At 35.3% G+C, this 13,148-nt stretch overlaps 1 long non-coding RNA gene and 1 other non-coding gene across 2 annotated transcripts; both read left to right on the top strand.

Annotated features, from left to right (window-relative positions):
* Positions 1 to 8,961: 8,961 nt before the first annotated feature.
* LOC121479580 lies at positions 8,962 to 12,319 on the top strand. Its single transcript, XR_005984754.1, has 3 exons — positions 8,962 to 9,082; positions 9,313 to 9,362; positions 11,291 to 12,319. It is a non-coding gene; the product is annotated as an uncharacterized LOC121479580 (long non-coding RNA).
* On the top strand, positions 10,954 to 11,060 carry LOC121479597. Its single transcript, XR_005984759.1, has one exon. It is a non-coding gene; the product is annotated as a U6 spliceosomal RNA (small nuclear RNA).
* Positions 12,320 to 13,148: the final 829 nt, after the last annotated feature.

Here is a 13,148-nt window from a genome sequence, read left to right as displayed (position 1 = left end):
CCTTTACAACTATAAAAAAAAGAACATGTGGCAACAAAGGCCACCACTAACTTCTTAGTTATTAATTTTACCTAGATGCTGTTCAAAATATTATGTTCTTTTTTCAAATTTTTGTTTAATGACGACCACCTTCCTGAAACTCACATAGCTTCAGTAACACAAAACCTATAAGTTTTCTTCTCTTTCTGATGTTTCTTTCTCAGTCTGCTCTTCTTGCTCTGTTTTCTCCTTTAACCACCTATACTTTGATGTTCTTTATAGTTCTTTGGTTGACTACTTTCTCTTTTCAGTCCTTGTACTTCCCTTGATGATCTCAACCATCTCTACAGTTTGATTTCATCTATGTTCCCCAATGTTTCTCTCCAGTACTAACCATTCTCTTAACTACCTACTATAAAATATTTACAACTTCTTGACAGGAGCTCCATAGAAACTTCAAACTCAAGATGTTTCATACGGAATATTTATCTAAATATTCTCCTCTGCCAGAAATTTACATTATGTCTATTACCAAAAAACTCCAAAGATTTGTCATTGCAAGTTATAAATATGTTTTGAATATGTCTCTTTCCCCTGATTTCCAACATTTTCCCATAACTTTTATCTTGAACAGTTATGATGCCTTAAAAGTCATTCTTTCACTCCTCAATTTATCCTCCTCCCTGGCTTGCCTCTCTGTTACTCATCAGGAAAAATCTACAATTCTTAACTTAGTAAACTAATTCAAGCTTTTTCTAAACTCCTACCATTGCCTCACTATTAATTTATTCATTCACTCAAGTAATATTATAATTACTTAATATTTATTCTTTTTTAATTTTTTGATTCTTTTAAATATAATGAGAAATAAAGCATAGTCAATGAAATTGTGAAATTTACAGTCTAGTAGAGAGGAAAGACAAACAGAAGTTTTAAAAAGTGGTAGAGACTATGTGTTTGGGGTATCTATTCGTTACAGCAGGAGCATGAGAGAAAGAATAGGTTACTCTTCTGAGCCACATATATTAGGAAAAGATTCATAGACAGGTGATGCTACACTTGAATCTTTAAAAAGCAAGATGGTGAAGGATGGAGTTTTGGTTATAGTTATATAGTAAATAACATGTAGGAATAAAGTTTGTTTCGTTGTTATTTGGTGGTTATCTTTCTACTAACTCTAGATACCTGAAAGGTTTCAGCCAGAAACCTGAAAATGATACATAATTATCAGTGTTGTGTATTTTGTACCTATCTTTACAAGCAAGTTCTGTAATTTGTAACCTCATAAGATAAAGAAAAATTGAGACGAATTGAATCCACTAAATAGCTAATTTAAGCATATTCATACTAAAGTTAATGCATGATGAAGTTCTGTTATTAACTTCCACTGGCTTCTGTATTACTCAACATACGCTAAGCTATGCTGCAGTAACACATAAACCCCTCAATTCAAAGATATGGTAGGCTAAATGTTTCCAATGATATCTATATCCTAATCCCCAGAACCCATGCATATGTTGCCTTACATGCAAAATAGACTTTGCAGATTAAGAATTTTGTGATGGGAAAATGACACGACTATCTGGATGCGCCAATGTAATCATAAGAGTTCTTATAATATGAAGGTAGGAAAGGGACGCCTGGGTGGCTCAGTGGTTGAGAACCTGCCTTTGGCTCAGCTCATGGTCCTGGAGTCCCAGGATCAAGTCCCACATCAGGCTCCCTGTATGGAGCCTGCTTCTCCCTCGGCCTATGTCTCTGTCTCTCTCTGTCTCTCATGAATAAATAAATAAAATCTTTTAAAAAAATGAAGGTAGGAGAGTCAGAGTCAAAGAAGGAAATGTGAGGCTGGAAGCAGAGAACAAAGGAAGAGAAAAATGAAAAAGAGACAGAGACAGAGATTGAAGATGCTATGCTGACAGCTTTGAAGATGGAGGAAGGGACCACAAAGCAAAGAGTGTAGTATCCTCTAGAGCCTGGAAAAGGCAAGGATATGGATCCTTCCCAAAATCAGCTAGTAAGGATGCAACCTTAACAAAACATTGATTTATAGGACTTCTGACCTCTAGAAGTATAAGATAATAAATTGCATTGCTTTAAGCCCCTTAGTATGAGTAATCTGCTACAACAGCAATAGAAAATTAAGATAAAGGGTTTTAACATGAAAAAAAAGTTACCCCTTTAGACATAGTGTATGTCCATCACTGCACTATGCCAGGGCTTTCCTTTATATAGTCAGTCAAGGACTCAAGTTGACAGAGACTCCACCATTTGAAAATCATTGGTTGCTGCAGCAGAAGGAAAAGGGTACATGAAGATTTCAGACCCACTCTTCTATACTTTGACTTAGAATATGACACATATCACTTCAGATTAATGATCCTTCGGCCAGAGAGTCACATGATCTTGCATAATGGAAAAATTTATATAAATCCTACCCTTCCATGAGCTTGGAGGGAAATAACTGGATATTGATGGATATTTTTTTTTTTTTTAAATGAAACCTGAACACATCTGTGCCAAAGTTTCACTTTTTTTTTTTTTTTAATTTTTATTTATTTATGATAGTCACAGAGAGAGAGAGAGAGGCTGAGACACAGGCAGAGGGAGAAGCAGGCTCCATGAACCGGGAGCCTGACGTGGGATTCGATCCCGGGTCTCCAGGATCGCGCCCTGGGCCAAAGGCAGGCGCCAAACCACTGCGCCACCCAGGGATCCCCAATATTGATGGATATTGATGAGGATTAGTAATGTCTGCCTCCTTATATTAGGGGGTTGATGAAAAAAACCTTGATCAAGTAAGGTGAAGAGAAATATTTCTGACCTGGCCTGGTCTAGATTCTGTTCTTTCATAATGTAGAGTTTGCTCCATTCTTCTGTGACAGTTTGTGTTGGGATGACCAGCTCCTAATATTATCAGAACCTATACAGTTAATTACAGATAATTGTCAATATCTGAAACTGTTCACACCTAAATGTCATAAAAAAACTCTATATTAACTCTTTCTATAGTTCTAGCTGTTGCAAAGCTATGCAAAATTCAGAATTTAAGAAATTTATCTCTCCAATATTGTATGAAATAGCAGCTGCAAGTGCAAATCATGCTGGTTTAGCATCTCTCTATTTTTCAGCATTGTTATCTCTACTTTATTCAACCCACACTGGAGCAGAACAAAAGATATAGTCTACTTTTTCTTTTACTAGAAAAGAACAGCTCACAGGTAAAATGAAACCTGAAGTCAGAGCCCCAACACACTATTGAATACCCTACATTTTCACTAATGCTGCTAGAGTACTCTAGAACTAAATGCTTAACCATTTTATGCAAAGTTTATGTAATTCTTTTGTGTATGTTACAATGATCTCATTTGTTACATATGTTATTATATATGTAATTAAATGTTGTAGGTAAGAAAAATTAAGGTTAAAGATGTATATATGAAAGGGAGACAACATTAAGACAATTGAACTACTCCAGCTGTGCCAGGCAGACTTCTAAGAAGTTCCCCCAATGATCCCTGCCTCTTATATAATTTATGCTCTTGTGTGAATTCTTTGAGTATGGGCTGGACCTAGTCATCTGCTCTAATGAACAGAATATAGCAAAGGTGGTCAGATGTCACCCAAGTGATTAAGTTGCAGATTCTCTCTTCCTTTGACAAACTAAGCTCCCATGTTGAAGAGGCCCATGTGTCAAGGAATTGAGGCTGACCTCTGGCCAACAGTCAGTAAGGAAATGAAGCCATCTTCCCAAGACCTTGCATAAATATGCTTGGAAGTTGATCCTTCCTCAGCTGAGCCTCAAGATTAGACCACAGTCTCCAGATGATACCATAATAGTAGCTTATGGGATATGCTGAGCAGAAGACCTAGTTTAGTTGTTCCTGATTTCTGACCCACAGAAACTAAAATACTAAATATGTGTTGCTTAAAGCCATTAAGTTTTGGGTAATTTGTTGTACATTTTGTGCATATTGTAACATTGTATTTATTAGATAGCTATTATTCCAAGGTTTTTCTTTTTCATCTCAAGCATCAAATGCAACTACAAATTCAGCACACTAACAAGCTTTTCCATTGCATTAGAGAATAACTCCACATAAATCACAATTTCTGCAATTCAATAGCTTAGTCTTGACAAAATCTTTAACCATACATATAATACTGAACAAAACAATTCTAGGCAACATTGTTTACTATGCTATTATATGAAATTATCTGATAAGGATTGAATAGTTTATCAATAATTAGGTATTTGGGCTTTTACATAATGTGGGAATAGAGTTCACATCAACTCTAACACATACGGGGTTTAGTAGCTCTATAAAGTTGGAGAAAATATAAACTCTAGCCTCAGTTTTCTCCATCTAAAATAGAAGTCTGAAACAAAACATCCTGTATGAATCTGCTGATGCTGCATACAAACTGCTCTAAACTTAATGGCTGAAGACAAAAAACACCTATTCCTTTCTTTAAACTAGTGGGTTGGCTGATCTCAGCTAGCCCCACTCATGCATCTATTATCACCTGACCAGTCAGTGTGTTTAGCTGATCTTGATGACATGGCTCTCCTTTGTTTGATTCCTCTTACATCACTTCTGCAGGATAGCCAGGGCATATTCCAGTGGCAGTGTCAGGGGTCCACAAATGGAGGCAGAAATGCAGAAGTGTGTTTCAAGCCTCTGCTTTCATCAAGTCAGCTCTAAGTCCATTGGCCAAAATAAGTTACCCAGCCAAGTTAGGATCAGGGTGGGAGGTTGCTTCCAAAAGTCATTAAATAATTTTCCACAGAAAATTGGAGCCACTAATACAATCAATTTATCATAATCCCTATGGCTCTTTTTCAGCATGTAATTTGTTCAGTGTAGAGTTGTTTTTCTTTTTAAGAGGCCTCCAGGACAGACTACTGGGAAATATACCAAGGGTGAAGAGGGAATATGGAAGGAAGAAAACCAGCTATGTCTTCATTGATAATAAGGCTCTGTGTAATTGGATACGAATAGCCTACACCTGAAAAAAAAGATTAGCTGTATTTTAATGCAAAGTTGGTGCCATGCAACTAATTGATCTTTCATTCATTTACCTCTTAATATTTTCTGTCAGTTTTCCAAAACAATATAATAACAAGGTAAGAAAAATTAAAGAGATAGCCATGTTCAGTGAATGCATGATTACATACATTAACTTGCACTCTTTATTCCCATTCACAGAAGAAAAAGAAAAAGAGCAAAGAAAAAAATAAAAAGAAGAGGAGAGCAATCTACTATTTTTTAAAGAAAAGGGGCTTTATTTTTGTACATTTCGTTCAATGCTCATCAGAGTCTCCTTATAATATCAAAGAGCATCTTTTCCTATAGATAGTTGTACTGATGAATACAAGGAGTAATTTGGATCAAGTAAGTTGTATTGTGATATAATTCTCAGGAATTGTTCTATAAACCATAACTAGGTAACAGAATTTTTTGCTTATTGATATCTTCTTTTAGGACCAGAGAAGGAATTCTTAAAGTTAGGCTTTATTATGCCCATGGACAATCTTAAAATTCAAGGTTATAAGTCATAATCTTGGGCACTGGTTAAATCATCCAGTAATAAAAATATATTTCTTCCTTTTTTGAAGGATAACCCTGAGAACTAAGTACGGTGGAAGACAAAGCTATGCAAGCACATATAAATCACAGTTATGTTTTAATAACAGGTATAATACCTCTGATTCCAAACCCTCCCTGTTTTCCTCTCAAGTAGATCCCAGGACTTTGAACAAACACACTGAGAATGGTGTTTATACCTTTATCTACATGAATGCTTTAAGACAATATTCAACTTTATAATTCTAATTTTCTAAGAATTCTTCAATTGTATTAATAGCTGGGACCAATTGTACTGATGCATGAGAAGTTAACTGACATCAATCAAAGACTATGCCAAGATGAGAAATCTGGGGGAAAAAAAAAGGAAATCTGGTAGTTTGACTTCCAAAACATTTAGTTAATTAATATATCTAGGGTAGGGGTTGGGAGTGGGGGTTCATACTACTGTGGACCTTTGCATGTTTAAAATTTCTTGAAGATTTATATTTTATCTTACATGAATCATTTGAATTTTATGTTCTCTTTCATAACATGGCCCTATTAAGGTAGTATAAAACTATTTGAAATTGTTTTGCCAGCTAAATCACTCACCTTCTTTCATTCCAAATCGCATGTAAATTGGCATAATGTGAAGCTGCAGGCTGTTCCTGTGGTTTCAGTAACCCATGTCCCACTGCTTTGTATCCCAGTTTGGGAAACATGGATAAATCATTCTGTTCTCTGTTATTTTAGTCAAAGTTTCATTTTCTTTGAGTTAAAATAAAATCTTAACATAATTTCATATGAACCAGGAATTACTGACTTCAAAGTTATTATAACTATCTTGCTTACCTCCTCTGTTAGAACTCAGTCCTTGGGCACCTGGGTGGCTCAGTTGGTTAAACATCTGACTTCTGCTCTGGCTATGATCTCAGGGTCCTGGAGACGAGTTCTGCATTGGCTTCCCACTTAGCAGGGAGTCTGCTTCTTTCTCTGCCCTCCCGCCCCAAATAAATAAATAAAATCTTTTTAAAAATATTCTTATTTGAAAAATTACATGAGGTTAGTTTCAATTCCTCTTGAGATTTCACCTGAATAGCACAAGTGACACAATTTTAAGTTCCAATTCACTATCTGGTGAATTGTTTTGCACTATTGTTAAACTCATTGAGCCTACATTTATGAAATAGGACCAAAAAAGGAGGTAAAAAAGCAGGTAACTTTTCACACAAATCAAAAAAATGGGAAGATGATTTGCAGCTATATTCAGAATTTGCCTATTAGTTCTGGAGGTCTTTCACACACTTTCAAATCCCTGGGACAACACAATACTATTAAAATGCCATGTTACATAGACATTTATTACCTTTTATACTATTATATAAGTCCATCATTTCTGAAAGTTCTTCCCAAATAGTTCAGGCTGATACCAGGTTTCTGTAACTATCGTTTAAGCCATCAAACCAGAATATGCTTCTTTGCTCCTAATTTAATTTTAATTTATGTCTGGTGGGAAGTCCATCATCCAAATCCTCCCCTGTGCAGTTTTCAAAGATTGAATGTTAATTGGTGGGGTCAGAGGCAGCAGTGGCCAGGCAGCAAGGATCACATGTTACAGATCTTGGTGGTGGGAAATGAAAGAAAAGAGAGGAGTAAACTAAAGAGAAGAAAAATTTTTTTTGTTTAGACTTTATACCTTATTTATAAAATTAAGGAGTAAAATGTATTTTCAGCTTAGCTCTTAATTTAAAGGAAAAAAAGAAACCTGAAAGAAGCCCCCTGCTGGCCACTCTAATTTCTACCCTATTTAGATTTGTTTTTTGTTCTTGTTTTAATTTATGGAAGAGTAGTTGACATGCAATGTGACATTAGTTTCAGGTGTACAACACAGTGATTCAACAACTATACACATTATGCCATGCTTATCACAAATGTGGCTACCATCTGTCAGCATGCAACACTATTATAGTACCATTGACTATATTCCTTATGCTGTGCCTTTCATTCCTGTGACTTATTCATTTCATATCTGAAAGCCTGTTAGCTCTCTACCCTTTTGCCTCTTAAAAAAAAAAAAAAAAGGAATAAAGGGAGAAAAATCTCTCTACTTACCTATATTTAAGACTTAATTTAGCTTTCTATCATTATTTTTGATGTATTTTATCTCCCTTTAATTGGATTAAATGCACACATACCAAAAATAAATTCCTAAAGGCAAATTGATAACTTATCTTTCTCTAATTGTAAGAAAAAAATTAGTCTTTTAAAAAATATATATCTCATTTTAAAGTTGCATTTAAAATGATGTCACTAGTAGATTTATTTTTGTTATTTGTATCTTATCAGAGCAAAAAGTTTTTGTTGTTTATTTCAAACTCATGGAGGTCTTTACAAATAAAAGAAAAAATCAGAGTTTTATTCAAAATTATTTATAATAGCTCTTTTTGGTCTTCTAGAATATTAAGGATAGTATGCATAGCAAAAGTCCTAAGGCTATATTTGTTTCACTCTGTAACTGGAATCCATGATGAAATCATTCCATAGTCTTATTCTTTAGAAAATAGAACTACTTAGGGCAGCCTGACCCAAGTAGCAAAAGAATGTAAATAAAAATGATTGAGTATTTCTCTCTTAACATAAAACAAATATTTTACCACATTGCTTACTATAATGACCTCTCTTACATCCAACACCAAAATATTAACATCTATCATATACAATTAAATAGTCAAAGCCCATTTTTCAGAGCAGCAATAGAAATGACATCACTTACATTTAGTTATATTTTCCAAAGGAAGCATGATTAATGAAACAGAAGTATTCTCATAGAGAGCTTTGTGTCTGTGACAGTGACAGTCAGTGATTTTAGAATAAACTACACAGAACATTTATCTGCATTTTGCTCCAGTATCTGCTGAGTAGAACATTTGAGCAAGTATGAAAAGTGCAGAAAGACCGATGGTTTCTTTGGTATTGACTTGGCCTTTGTCCAGACTTTCTCTTACATGACTGACCCCTTCCTATCCCTGCTGTCACTGACTCTTAGGAAGTGTATATTAGGCCATTTAACATCCTCTCTGTTAGACCAGGGACAATTCGGTTACTCACAGGCAGGTTCATGAGTCAATTTTAGGAACGTTACTATTCTACATAATACCCTTGACCTCCCAGAGTTGGTGGTGTGCAATAAAGGTTGCCAGGACACACTAAACTTTTCCTGAGACAAGGTCCAGTCAACAACTTTATAGCAGTCCTTCCTAACGAAACTTTGCTTAATACCTCCAAGTCAGTCATGAGACAGTCAGGGGTTTGGAAATGTATCACTTGACTAGATTTCCAGGTTGATAACAAGATAAGCCACTGTGTCATCCAGGAGGTTCCAAAGTCCAGATTACATTCACAGGCAACTTTCTGCAGCTCCCCTTCCTGGGTCCTCAAGTTCTCCCCTCCAAAACCAAAGCCCAGTAGGGGGCACCTTCCCAAAGCTAAACCTAAGAAACCATAGCCTGCCCAGCTTAAAGCAAAATGAAAAGGTAAGGTTCTCTAGGAGCCATGAGACAGGTAGAAAAGTCCCTGCAGCTGGCTCACACTGTTATAGAAAGTGCCTCATGGCCGTGTGAAAAGGACATCAAGGAAGAATGTGAAAGTCAAGCTAGAATCTGCAAGCCAAATCAGAGAGGATTTGTTTGGGTCTGCAGTTTAGATAAAGAATAATGATTTTTCTATCCTTTCTGTTGTTTTGTTCATTTGTTTGTGAAAACAGAAGTTCTGTCTCTGGGCTGACTGTACCCCTGCTCTTTAAACTGCTGGATGGTAAGTGCAACCTTCCATTGCAGAGATGCTCCTGATGGGGGCAATATTGAACCTGGTCAGGGAATGGCTTTCTTCCTCCTGGCGGTGGCTTCCCTGTGCATGACACCATGGCCTTCATGGATATGACTTCACTGTCCTTAAAAGGAAAAATGCCAGCACAGTTGAGAGTTGAACTGAGCCAGTAAAGTAGCCCCTGAGACACACTGGGTACGTCTTTAAAGTTCCTGTTTACTTTCCTGAGGAGAGATTACGAGAAGGAAATAAGATCACATTTTTAAGTGTTTTCATGATGCATGTTATCACTGAAACCAAGTACTATTCTAAATCAAAAAACCTTAAAGTGATGCACAATTTGAATATCTATTTAATTAATCGAAATATTCCTTAATAAATAGTAAAACACATTCCATGTGTGTTTGAGAGGGTATTTAGACGGTATATACTTACAAAAATTTAAATACGGGCATTATATTTGGCAGAGAAAATTGTAAACTTCTCAGAGGTCTTTATTATGCTAGAAAGTTTGGGGGGAGAAATAGGATTTTAATAAAACAGCTTTACTTAATCATAAAAAGGCAAATAAGATGATTTTTTAAACTCTGAAGGAAAAACAGGTAAACTATAAACTGCAAATACCTTCTTCATTTCAGACCTTCATCTTATGACAATATTGCCTGCCTTAGTAACTGTGTAATATTAAAAGGAAATGGCATAAAACATGGGAAAAATTTTATATTTCCATATATACATATATATGTAAATCTATAGAGAGAAACTCTAATAAACTTGTGTCAATATCAGTGTTTTAATACTGATTATAATAGCTCAGGAGTGTATATTAATAGAAAACAATATTGGTTTACTAAATCTGTATCTACATATAGGTATAAATGCTAAACTTATATACATACACATATCACATACACATAAGTAAAGAGAATACCATGTGATAAGTAAGGCAGAAATTAAAATTATACCAAGGAACACCAAAGATTGCCAGTGAACCACCAGAAACTAGGAAGATGCAAGGAAGGATTCCACTACAGTTCACAGAAGGAGCATGGCCCTGTCCACACCTTGTTTTCAGACTTCTAGCCTCCAGACCCCTGAGATAATACATTTTTGTTGTTTGAAGTCACTCAGTTTATGGCACTTTGTTTTGCTGGCCATAGGAAACTAATACAGATGCTGTTGAGAAAACCTTTAGTTTTCGCTCAGCATATTTTCTTAAAATGCTCTTGCCCATAGCTTTTCAACATACCATATTATTTCAGGAGACCCTACACACAATTTCCAGGACTATTTCACTGTTTCTCATAATCTCATGTTCCTTGTTAGAGTCTCTCTAGCTCATATATACAACTTGAACCTCTCTAAAGCTCCATGGGCCAACCTAATGGCCATCTTTCCCTGAAGTACACCGAACTCAATAATATTCAGAAGCTTTATCTACGCTTTCAGAGTTATCCATCTATCCTTTCAGAGTTAACCATTCTTTCATCCATGTTCCTAAGATTAATATTCCCTGGGACGTCTGCAATGAGGTTTGTACCACTCTTGTTTTTGTAATATCCTTAAAAATAAGAAATACGTGCTCCCTTCGGCAGCACATATACTAAAATTGGAACGATACAGAGAAGATTAACATGGCCCCTGCGCAAGGATGACACGCAACTTCGTGAAGCGTTCCATATTTAAAAAAAAAAAAAAAAAAAAAACCAAAAAATAAGAAATACATCTTAGTAAATCCTTGTCCTAAAGATAAGTTGGAAAAGTCTTGAATACTTCACTTTGGCATGATTTCCCTTCCCTTCTTCCATTGTTGTCATTGCCTGGCAGTGAAGTATGACATCTCTTCCACCCCAGGATTACTTCCTAAGGGGTCTCAGTATGAGAATGAGCCTTTCTTCCTCCCTCTTTGGCCCCAGGTGAAGGGCAGGAAACCACTTAGACGAAGATGCCCATGGGAAGGCTACAGATCAGACTACCATGAGGAAACAAGAACAAAGCAGGAAGTATCTGTTGTGGAGCCCACCAGGAAGGGATCCACTTCTGTTCAGCATCACAAATTCCTTTCTTTTGCAGTTTTAAGCTAAATTTTATTCTGCTTAGAACAACTTTGACAATGTAATAAAGTTCTGAGCTTTCAAGAAAAAAATCTTATTGTATTTATTTATTTATTTCTGATTTTTCAAGTGAACTCTTTTTTCCACAAATGGATAGAGGGAAATCAATGACCAATTTTCAATTTAGGTAGTGCCAATCATGACAATTTTTAAAAACTAGAATGTTGGGATGTAATTCAACTCTCTATTATGAGAACTTCCCAAAACAGCTAAAATTAAAAAAAAAAATGCTATATTGTAGTATCCAGAAAATACCATTTTATGTGAGAACAGAAATGTTCTTTTTGAGTCATGCACATCAGGAGAATTGATAACTCCAGGGTCTAAATATGAATTTTACAAAGGAAAAGAACAGATCATTAAACTACTATTGAAACATTTTTAGTTACTGATACTTCTCATCATCACTAGAATACCAAAATTGTACTGCATTAAAGTTATTAAAGTTATGAAACCTATCTTTACCCATTTGATATGTATCTGAGTATTGTATAGTATGCCAGTCCTTCTGGTGTGGGCCCCCTTCCTGATTCAGAGCTGGCTATGTGTACTCATATGATGAGAAGGGCTAGGGATCTGTCTAGAGCTTCTTCACAAGGCACTAATCTCACTCATGACCTAAGCATCTCCCAAAGACTCATTTCCTAATACTATCACCTTTGGGGGTTAAGATTTCAACCTATGACTTTGGAGGGGTAGGGGGACACACAAATATTCAGAGCATAGCTATCATAAGAGAAGCTATAAATAGATAGAAATATATGTTGTAGTGAAGCCACAGTGTTAAACAAATGTAATTTTTTTCTCAAATTATTTTATAGATTAAATACAACTCCAGCAAAAATGTTCTAATTATTTTAATTTGACAAGCTAATTTTTTTTAATTATACAGGTGAGAATTGCCAAAATATTTTTAAATAAGAGTAATGGGGAGAGGACATTGTTCAGAAATACTTAAAGGATAGAATAATTAAAATAGTGTGCTGGAGTAGATAGACAAATCAATATAGGGAAAAAGCTCAACAAAAATTCAAATATTTATAAAATTATAGTAAATGGTATAAACTTGGAATGCAAATTATTGGGGAAATGTTGGGTTATTATTAAATAAATTGTGCTATGAAAATGGTTCAATATTTTGTGGTAAAACTTATAGTAATATACATTCCAGCTGAATCAAATGGATCAATATAGAAAAATGAAAACATGGGAAAATAGAAGAAAATATGCCCAGCTATTTATGTAACATGATTAAAGAAACTAAGTATTAATCCAAAGCAAGAACCTGCAAAGCACTGCTTCACAGTGGGGGGGGTTATTAACCACTTCATTTAGAATCAGCTGGGTTACTTGCGAAAACAGTTGCTAGGGTTACCCCAGAGAATTAATGAAAAATATACCCTGACCCATAAGGCCCAGGAATCTGTGTTTTAATGAACACACTGGGACATTCTGATGCATGTTAAATTCAAGAACCACTTCCAGGCAGAATAAATGTATAGAAAGATTTACTACACAGATATGAATATTTCTATAAAATACATAAAATCAAGAGTCAAAAGAAAACCTGGCAAAAAACAAAAAAACAAAAACAAAAACAAATTACAGTTTTACATACATAACAAAGAGTTGAAAAATAATAAATTAACAAAAGAAAAAC

The sequence above is a fragment of the Vulpes lagopus genome, chromosome 20 (assembly GCF_018345385.1).
Source record: "Vulpes lagopus strain Blue_001 chromosome 20, ASM1834538v1, whole genome shotgun sequence".
Classification (NCBI taxonomy): domain Eukaryota; kingdom Metazoa; phylum Chordata; class Mammalia; order Carnivora; family Canidae; genus Vulpes; species Vulpes lagopus.
This window is presented reverse-complemented; position numbering and strand designations above follow the sequence as displayed.